The sequence below is a fragment of the Natrix helvetica genome (genome assembly GCF_964273705.1).
Source record: "Natrix helvetica genome assembly, chromosome: 1".
Classification (NCBI taxonomy): domain Eukaryota; kingdom Metazoa; phylum Chordata; class Lepidosauria; order Squamata; family Natricidae; genus Natrix; species Natrix helvetica.
Window position 1 is genome coordinate 70,078,865 of NC_138548.1, and position 10,479 is coordinate 70,089,343.

The following is a 10,479-nucleotide window of genomic DNA, read 5'->3' on the forward strand; positions in this document are numbered from 1 at the left end:
CCAGCACTCGTGCTCTAATCCCTCCTCTGCCTGCCGCTCCTTCCCGGCGCTCCGGTTTATAATCTGCGTGGCAGCAGCAGAAGCCTGGAGGGCACCGCTGAAGTAATGCCGCCTCCTGGAGATTGCGAGATGGGGTGGGGGTGGGGGGTGGGGGTGGAATTGGCTGGCTCGTTTGGCTTTGAGAGGGAGAAACTGCCCACCACACACACACACACACACACACGAAAGCTGGACGCGATGGCGACGGCAGGAGAAACAGCTAAACCTCCATTTCGGCCGGAGGCCAGTAAGCAACCGGTGGTGGCGAAGCCTGGGAACGGCCTTCAGCGGACTTCAAAGAATCATACGGGCGGACGGCTCAACCTTGTTGGGGCGGGAGGATTCGAGGATGTGCGGCAACACTCCGCCCCTAATAAACGAACGGAGGTCACTTGCCTCGCCTGCGAATTGCAAACGCCCTCGACGGCTTGTGCAAGAATCTAGCTAGCCCCGGTTGTCATTGACTCTGACCACGAGTGTCGTGTGACGTCCAGGGCACCCACAGTGAGGAACGATGCGTTTGATCGCAGCGTTCAACAGATTGGCTGGATCAATCGATTTAAAACACTTTCTAGTCGACTCTGAATTTGCCCCCATTAATCAAGAAACAGTTTTAAATGTTTATTGATTCATAAAAGGACATTGAAAGGTAAGGCTTTTAAAAGGAAAAAAAATGATTTTTTTTTCTCCCCTTACTTTGAAAGTAACATTCACAACGCTTTATCATCAATAACGTATGTAGGATTTCCTCATTTGGAATTTAGACCATGCTGGCACTCCAGTTTTCCCATTAAACTCACAGCGCTTACACACAATGTTATGAAATTAAGGAGGAATGTGGGTCTGGCAAGTGAGTTCTGAAAATATTCACTCCACTACCATTTAGGACAATACAATAAGGGGCAACAAAAATCAGGATTTAAGACATCATTACTCCATGAAAGAATAATATTGATCTGTACAGTAAAAGATAGACCACAAAACCCTAGTGAGGACAGACTTAATATGGCTTCAGAAATGGTTTTATCCATCTGTTATTTTGAGAAATGTTTGAGTGAAATTTCAATTTCAATCTAAAGACAGGGCCAGTTTGGTGTAACAGATATGGTACCTGTTAGATCTGGGCAACGAGAGAACAGACTGCGGACACGAATTGACTTAACAGCTCTTTATTAGTAGTAGTAGTGATCCAGCTTGCTCTGTGGTCGGAGGGTTCCCCTTTTATAGGAATCGGGTACGCCTCTCGACCAATCAGAGCGATACCTGTTTCCCGCCGTAGCGGCGGACCAGAGAGGAGACTTGCTACGATATATGTTAATATCTAACACCCCTCCCCTCTTAGACGGCACATTGCGGTTTGTTACATAGTCTCTAAGGTACGTTGGTGTTTGCCTTATGCGGGTGGAACGTCGCAGTTCGGGTTGATCGGAAGTAGTTGCAGGATCAGTTGCTTTCTCTGTTTCGCGTTCGGGAGTCTGTAGGCTTTCGTTGCTTTGGGGAATCTGCTGGCTTTCGATGCGTTGGCGTTGTTCTGTTTCGCGTTCGACCTCTTGTTCTGTCCTGGGCTCGCAGGTGTCGTAGTTCTCTGTGTTGGGGCTTTCGAGTGGCTGACTCTGTATTGGCAGGTAGCTCTCGTTCTCGGTTCGTAGGTCTGAGTGCGACAGGCGACCTCGTAGTTGATCGATGTGCCTTTTCCAGTTCCGCACATCTTCCAGTTCTAGCAGATACGATCGTGGACCCGTGATGCCAATGACCTTTGCCGGCATCCACAATGTTCCCCCTGCATAGTTGTGGGCGTATACCGAATCCCCTATGCTAAAACTCCGAATTTTGCTTGTGGAGTCTGGGGGTGCTGTGGCAGAGTAATTGGGGTGAAGACGGTCCAGGTGAGACCGTAGACGGCGGCCCATGAGCATCTCAGCGGGGCTCCTACCCGTCGTTGCGCTGGGGGTAATATGCTGAATTAGGAGGTAATGGTCAATGCGTGTTTGCCAATCACCTGGACCCATCCTAGCGAGGGCCTCTTTTGCGGATCGCACCATTCTCTCCGCCTGTCCGTTTGATGCCGGATGGAATGGCTCGACGAGGGCGTGCCGAATTCCCTGACCTGCTAAGTACGTTTCGAATTGCATGGCCGTGAATTGGGGCCCGTTATCGGAGACCAGGAGGTCGGGCAGGCCATGAGTGGCGAAAAGTCGCCGTAGAACCTTAATGACTGCCTCTGCCGTGGTTGAAGTCATTAGGACTACTTCTAGCCATTTGGAGTATGCATCCACAACTATAAGGAAAGTCTGACCTTGAACTGGCCCTGCGAAGTCGATGTGTATTCTCGACCAGGGTGCTTTAGGCTTTTCCCATTCTGTGGCGGGCGCTTCCGGGGGTGCTGGCCTCGATTCCTGGCATGGATCGCAAGTAGCCACCCATTCCTCTATCTCTTTGTCCATGTTTGGCCACCAAACGTAACTTCTTGCTAACGCCTTCATCCTAACAATCCCCGGATGCCCAACATGTAATGCATCTAACACATTTCTACGTAATGCATAAGGAATAACAACTCGATCCCCCCACAATAAACAACCTTGTAATACTGAGAGTTCATCCCGTTTTGACCAAAACATTTTGAATTCCGGGCCCACGTTTCCCTTCGGCCACCCCCTCCAAACCCAAGTTTGAACTTGCTTTATTATATAGTCTTTAGAAGAGAACCTCGCAACGTCGCAGGAAGAAACCGGTCCTGAGTCCAAACAGTCAATGAGCAGCACCGGTACTTCGGGAGTGGGGTCTGGCAAAAGGTCCGGTAGTGGGCAACGGCTGAGTGCGTCTGCGTGTCCTAGAGTGGAGCCCGGTCGATGTATCAGCTTGTATGAGTACGCGGCCAGGAAAACAGTCCACCTGGTCATGCGTGGAGAAAGGGAGACTGGAGTGGGGCGGTTTCCTGCCAAAAGTCCCAACAGCGGCTTGTGATCCGTAATCAGTTCAAAATCGCGGCCGTAGAGGTATTCGTGGAAACGTTTTACTCCAGCTACAGCAGCTAACGCTTCCCTGTCCATCTGGCTGTAATTCCTCTCGGCCGATGACAGAGTCCTGGAGTAGAAGGCGATGGGTGCTTCGTTCCCGTTTGGCATCCTGTGGCTGAGGACTGCGCCAACTCCAAATGGTGATTCGTCGCAGGTCAATACCAGCGGGAGCGTCTGGCTATATTGGACTAACAGCGAGTCAGTGGTGAGCAGGCGCTTTACTGCGGCAAAAGCTGCTGCTTCGGATCGTCCCCATCTCCATGTTGTGTTCCTCTGGAGTAGTCGATGTAATGGCTCAGCAACGGTCGCCTTCTGTCTCAGAAAAACGCTGTACAAGTTAAGTAGTCCGAGGAAGGCCTGCAGCTCGGTCTGATTTCGTGATGTGGGGGCGTCCTGGATCGCCTTAATTTTCTTTGAGGTGGGGTGTATTCCCTGACCATCGATTCTATATCCCAGGAATTCTACGCTAGGCACGTTAATTTGGCATTTCTCCTTTTTTAGGCGGAGGCCCTTTTCTCTGATTCTGGCCAAAACAGTCCTGACTCTTTTTAATAGTTGCTCCTTGTTTGCAGCGGACACCAAGATGTTGTCGAAATAGGGGACGACTCCCGGTATCCCTTGCAAAAGCCGTTCCATGACGCTCTGGAACAGACCTGGAGCAATACTCACACCGAATTGTAGCCGGTTGCATTTGAATGCTCCTCTATGCGTCACTATAGTTTGGGCCTCCGCTGTGGCGCTATCCACGGGCAACTGCTGGTAAGCTTGTGCCATGTCTAATTTAGCAAATATCTTTCCTGGCCCCAACGAGTGCAATAAGTGTTGTACTACTGGCACAGGATATGCGCTTTGTTGTAGCGCGACATTAATTGTGCATTTATAGTCCGCGCAGATGCGGACTGACCCGTCTGGCTTGACTGGGGTCACGATGGGAGTTTCCCAGCGCGCGTGATCCACCGGCTCAAGGATTCCTTGCTCCACTAACTTATCTATCTCCTTGTCTATTTTTGGGCGGAGTGCAAAAGGCACTCGTCTCGGTTTAAGTCGGATTGGCGCCACTTTGGGGTCTAAATTGAATGAGATTGGTTTACCCACATACTTACCAAGACCGGGGCTGAATACATCCTCAAACTCCTTAAAAATCTGCTCAGCGCTGCTGTTCTCCACGGTGTTGATTCCGGTGACTTCTAGCCCCAAGGCTTCGAACCAATCCAGTCCTAGAAGGTTCTGTAACGGTGCGCTGGCGATGGTCACGGGCAGCTGGGCTACGATGTCCTTGAAACGGATCTGGAATGTGCCTTGGCCCACGATGGGGACTCGGTTCCCCTGGTAGTCTCGTAGCAGGATGTCTGGAGCGCGTAGTTGGCTCTTTCTGAGGCTAGGAATAGCCTGTTTCATGGATGCCCATGAAATGATTGTCAGGGACGATCCTGTGTCAACTTCCAGCTCGCAAGGTGAGCCCTCCAGGAGGATTGTGACTTTCAGCTTTTTAGGCCGCTTGGTGCGGACCTGACTTATTGTGGTGAGATACGTTCGCAATTCCTCTCTCTGGGTCAACTCTATCTCAGCATCTGTATCCTGAAAATACTCTCATTGAGCGTCTTGGTAGAACGCTCTTTTAGCTCTTTGTGTATAATCTCTCTGGGAATACGCTCGCTCAGCTCTTTGGGGATTTTCTCTCTGGGTAAACACTTGTGGATTTCTCTCTGGGCGCCCTTTTTGATTTCGCCAAGCCCCTGGGTTGGGCTTCTGTTGGCGGTACGTAGGTGGCTGCCGTGAGGCAGGGACTTCGCTCCGGCACACTCGTGCGATGTGCCCAAGTTTGTTGCAGTGTGAACAAACAACGTTCCTGAACCGACAGATAGACCGGGGGTGATTCCCTCCGCAGCTTGCGCAGGGTGGCAAACGGAATCCGGGTCTCCCCCCAGGCCTCATGTGACTGCTCCGCATCAGGTGACTGTCCTCGAACTCGGGATCCTCGTAGTCTGGGTTGGTGTCCTCGTAATGAACTCTGGTTTGTCTGGGAGCTGGCCGGCTTATGTTGAAACCGCGTTGTATGCTTTCCGATGATCTTTCCGCTGACTCGGACGCCCTTGCTTCGTTCAGCGCTATTTGTAAGGTTAGATTTGGGTTTGCCAACAGCCTTTTCTGTAGCGAAATGTCCCTTAACCCACAAACAAATTGTGCCAGGATATGCTCGTCCAGATCCCTGAACTCGCAGTTAGTAGATGCCTTACGTAGGGCTGCAACGTATTGGTTGATTGATTCTCCCGCCTTCTGGTTCCGCGTGTTGAATTCCTGGCGGCAAACGTGGCGGGAAGATTTTGGCGCGTAATGAGTTTGTAGGATCTGTTGCAACGCCGTCCATGATACTGCTTGTATCGGAGTAGGCGCGGTAAGGTCTCTGGCGGTGTTGAAGACTTCTTTTCCACAGTAGCCGAGGAAGATGTTTTTCTTTCGGGCGTCGGTTATCCCTGTGTATTCGTTCGCTTCGAGAAAACACTCGAAACGAATCATGAATGCTTCCCATTCGTCGTTCGCTGGGTCGAATGGAGCGGGGGGAGTGTGCATCGCCATCTTCTCTCGTTTGAATTTGCCGCGCTGCGGTGTCCTGAGATGGCTGCCGGAATTTCTGCCGAATTCCTGGGCTGGATCAAATCCGGAGATTCTGAAGTAGCGTTCTTCGTCCTATCTGTCTCTCGATCCCATCCTCGTCACCAATGTTAGATCTGGGCAACGAGAGAACAGACTGCGGACACGAAGTGACTTAACAGCTCTTTATTAGTAGTAGTAGTGATCCAGCTTGCTCTGTGGTCGGAGGGTTCCCCTTTTATAGGAATCGGGTACGCCTCTCGACCAATCAGAGCGATACCTGTTTCCCGCCGTAGCGGCGGACCAGAGAGGAGACTTGCTACGATATATGTTAATATCTAACAGTACCAGAATGGAAACTGAGAGGCTGAGTTTCAACCTGCCTTTCACACAAAGCCAGCAGGGTGACCTTAGGCTACACATTTTCTCTCAGCCCTAGGAAGGAGGCAATGACAAATCATTTCTGAAAAACCTTGCCAAGAAAACTGCAGGAACTAGTCCAGACAGTTGCCAGGAGTTAACACTAACTTGAAGGACATATGTATACACACACTTCTATTTAAACAGCTTGGAACAATATAATTAATATTGTAGAGCAGGGGTGTCAAACTCCAGGATCCGTGGGCCAGATCCTGCCTGCAGGGTGCCTAGATCTGGTCCATAGGGCTGTCCTGGAAACAGTGAAGGACTGGTCCGCAGCATCTCTGCCAGTGAAAATGGAGCTTGGGAGGGCTTCATGCGGCCCTCGCAATCTCTGTTTTCGCAAGCAGAGGGTTGCAGGAGGCCATCACAGCCGGAAAAGGAACGGGAGCCCGTTTTCTCTGGCTGAGCACTCAAGTCACCACAGGCACCCCCTGACACAAGTGACACCAAGCTTGCCAGGCCCACTCACCCTGTTCAAAGTATTAATTACGACTTGTAAAGCCCTCCATGGCATGTCCAGAGTACTTGAAGAACTGTCTTGTCCCACTAAGATGGGTGTCAAACTCGATTTCATTGAGGGCCGCCTCAGCATTGTGTTTGACCTCAGGAGGCAAGGTGGGAGTGGCTAGCTATGTGTCACGTGTGTCATAGGTGCCTGTGGTGGCCCAAGAGTTCTGCCAGCGAAAATGAGCTGTTTCCCTTCGGGTCAGATCTAAGCACCTTGTAGGCCGGATCCAACCCCCAGGCCTTGACACCCCTGCACTAAGACAAGCCCACTCTACTTATGGAGGCAGAGTAGGTCTCCTTTTACTTTACTTTACTTTTATTTAGATTTCTAGACCGCCCCCTCTCCCAAAAGGGATTCGGGGCGGTGTACAGTCAAATTAAAACACAAATACATAGGAATAAATATAAATACACAAATCCTTAAATTAGATGAGGAGGTTAAAAGACTGTATATTAAAGTAAAGCTATTAAAACCATATTAAAAATAACCCCTAAAAATACCCCAGAAAGTTAAAATTAACCCAACTAAAATATCTGGCAGGAGGTGAGGTAAAACTATGGATGGGCCAAGCCGGCTAGTCGAAACAGGTGAGTCTTTAGTTTTTGACGGAAGGAGCGGAAGTCGGTGGTGGTTCTAATGTCGGTAGGGAGGTCATTCCAGAGGGTTGGGCCCATCACAGAGAAGGCTCTACTCCTAGGCGCCGCCCGTTGGCATTGCTTGGTGGACGGCACCAGGAGGAGTCCCTCCCTGTGAGAGCGAATTGGTCGCAGGGATGTGTGCGGTAGGATGCGATCCCGCAAGTAGCTAGGTCCTGTGCCATGGAGCGCTTTAAAGATGGTAATCAACACCTTGAAACGCACCCAAAAAACCACAGGCAGCCAGTGCAGCTCACGCAGGAGAGGTGTTATGTGGGAGTACCTAGTACTCCCCATGATGGCCCGCGCAGCCGCATTCTGGACTAGCTGTAGTCTTCGGGCGCGTCCCAAGGGGAGCCCCATGTAGAGGGCATTGCAGTAGTCCAGACGAGACGTCACCAGCGCATGAGTGACCGTGCGTAGGGCATCCCGGTCCAGTAAGGGGCGCAATTGGCGCACCAGGCGAGCCTGGTGGAACGCCCCCCTTGCCACGGCTGCCACATGGTCATCCATCGACAGCCGGGCATCTAGGAGGACGCCCAAATTGCGCGCCCGTTCCACAGGGGGCAATTGCTCACCCCCTATGGCCAGTGATGGTGTCAACTGGCTGAACCGAGGTGCCGGTAGCCACAGCCACTCAGTCTTGGAGGGGTTGAGCCTGAGTCTGTTGTCCCCCATCCAGACCCCGACGGCTTCCAAACACCGGGACATCATTTCGACAGCCTCGTTGGGGTGGTTTGGGGTGGATATGTACAGCTGAGTATCATCAGCGTACAGATACTCCACCCCAAAACCGCGGATGATCTCCCCCAGCGGCTTCACATATCCTCCTGAGGATCCCTACTATTGTAAAGCACTATGGGGCAGTATATAAGCCTAAATGCTATTGCTAATCTTATCCTGTTGCTCAAGGAACTCCAACTGATTGACCCAGGAGAAGAACGTCTCTGCTATAGCACTGCTCTTTGGAACATCCTCCCCCCTCCCAAGGTGAGTTCTGCTCCCACTCTATCCTTCTGCAAAAGCCTGAAGACCTGGCTTTGCCAGTTTGCCTGGGGAGCTGATAGGGGAGTACATCACTGTGGTTGCTGGACTAACTACTTGACCCCACATCCTGCCTCCACACTTCCTGTTCCTCCTCCGGTCATCTTTTTAATTTCATATTATGATATTTCCACTGTTTATTTGTATTGTTTCATTCATTTACTATTATTATCTTTATCATTTCCCCCCTTTTTATTGTTGTAAGCTCCCAGAGTAGCCCCAAAGCGAAATGGGCAACCAATAAATTTAATAAATAAAGAAGTACTGAAGTAGAGGAATGCTCCCCTTTCAAATTGCATAGGATTTTCCAGGCTGCCTGCCAAGCAGCTGCTCAGGAAGGCTGGGACAATTGCTGGTCTTTGGGCACATGATTAGCACCTTCACAACTCTGCATTTCTGGAAACTTTTGGGCATCGGAATTTTTCAAAGAAGGCTAAATCTACAGTTAAAATAAGCCAGTTGAACTGTGGACATGTGGGGTTGATAACGTGGCACAAGAACATTCTCCTGTTTTGAAGATACTCATAATAGAAAGCAGGAGTGATGGATCCAAGCCTTTACTGCCCAACCTTCAGTCCTGCATCCCTCTCTTCATTTATGGACAACTTCCCCAAAGCTGGAAAACCTGTGGAGAAAATGAAAGCACCGGAAAGCCAGAGAGTTTTGCACATGCACAATTACGACGCCACCATTCTATGGCAAGACAAAAGAGAGGCAATAGATGAATCAGAAAAAGATAACAAATTATAGTGTGGTATAATTTTCTGTCAGCTCAAAAGCAGGATAGCATTTTAACTCAGCAGTAGGGATCGGCCCATAATCACCATTTATCACTCCCTGTGCTCTGTGATTGCCACCTTTAATCCTCAAATAACAACTGGGCAGATCTCTTCTACAATCTTATTAATTTCTGTAATACCAATCTCAGTTTTCTTAATTATAACTACGAAAACAACTCTCTTCCTTATTCCTGTCAACTACTTAGAGATTTGGGACATCTGTAGAGAACCTCAAGCTTCTGGCATTCCGGTTAAGATCAGAATTTTAATTCTTAGGGAAAAGATATTTAAAAGGCTTTTTAAATCTTTAATATAGAAGTGATTTAGAGCCTCTCTTTGGAGAATATGAAGCAATGCAATGAACAGATGAGTCAAACAATATTTATTTTGTATTTCACAAGTCTCAGAAGTGTAATAATTGCATGACAATCAGTTTCAGTGATTTTGTATAACAACATGTTTATCCATTATTTATCCATTTTTCTCATTAGCGTTTTCTTGCTTGTTGCAAAATTGATATCCATTAATTGATATCTTTGCCTGGTGTGTGTCAGAGTAAAGGGAGAATACTACTTTAATATCACTACAGCCCATAATTGAGACAAGGCAGCTGAGGATCAGATGAAGACAGCATCATGGAGAGTCAGCCAGAAAAAGATATTGTCAGGTCATATTGTGTCTCACTTTGTGGCAACTAGGGAAGGCTCTTAAGACCCTATTTATTTGCCTAGAATTTCCTAAAACAACTCTCTGAAGTACACTTCCTCACATTGGCAATACAGATTCCAACAGATTTTGCAACATTTTAATCAGGGCATCTCCATTTGCCCATTGCTACCTTTAAGGCAGTGGTAGGATTCAATTTTTTTACTACTGGTTCTGTGGGCATGGCTTGGTGGGCGGGGTCTGGCTTGGTGGGTGTGGTGTGGCTTGGTGGGCGTGGCAAGGGAAGGATACTGTAAAATCTCCATTCCCACCCCACTCTGGGGGAAAGTTACTGCAAAATCCCCACTTCCTCCTGATAAGTTAGGACTTGGGAGACAGTGAATAGATGGGGCAAGGCCAGTCAGAGGTGGTATTTACCGTTCTACGAACTACTCAAAATTTCCGCTACTGATTCTCCAGAACTGATCAGAACCGGATGAATACCACCTCTGCTTTAAGGCCTAATTACATTATCTCTCCCAGGTGCAGATACACAATATCACATTTAACTCAATTCAAAATAGTATTGTACTGCTCTCAAAATACAATTCCCAAGAAATATATTCTTTCCAGCATGATATGTTGCAAGTATAAAGACAAAAAGTTGCATCAACACTGATTATTGAAGCAGAAACATGTTTTGGCTCCATAACTGGAACAACATGGCTTCAGTGTCCAAGCTCTCAGATTGCTATGCCAGGCCACATCTTTCTTTTTTTAACTTTTCCTGAAAGTAA

General features: G+C 48.8%; 1 long non-coding RNA gene across 1 annotated transcript; it reads left to right on the top strand.

Annotated features, from left to right (window-relative positions):
* LOC309383321 lies at window positions 1–9,381 on the top strand. Its single transcript, XR_014173824.1, has 3 exons — window positions 1–102; window positions 229–688; window positions 8,127–9,381. It is a non-coding gene; the product is annotated as an uncharacterized lncRNA (long non-coding RNA).
* Window positions 9,382–10,479: the final 1,098 nt, after the last annotated feature.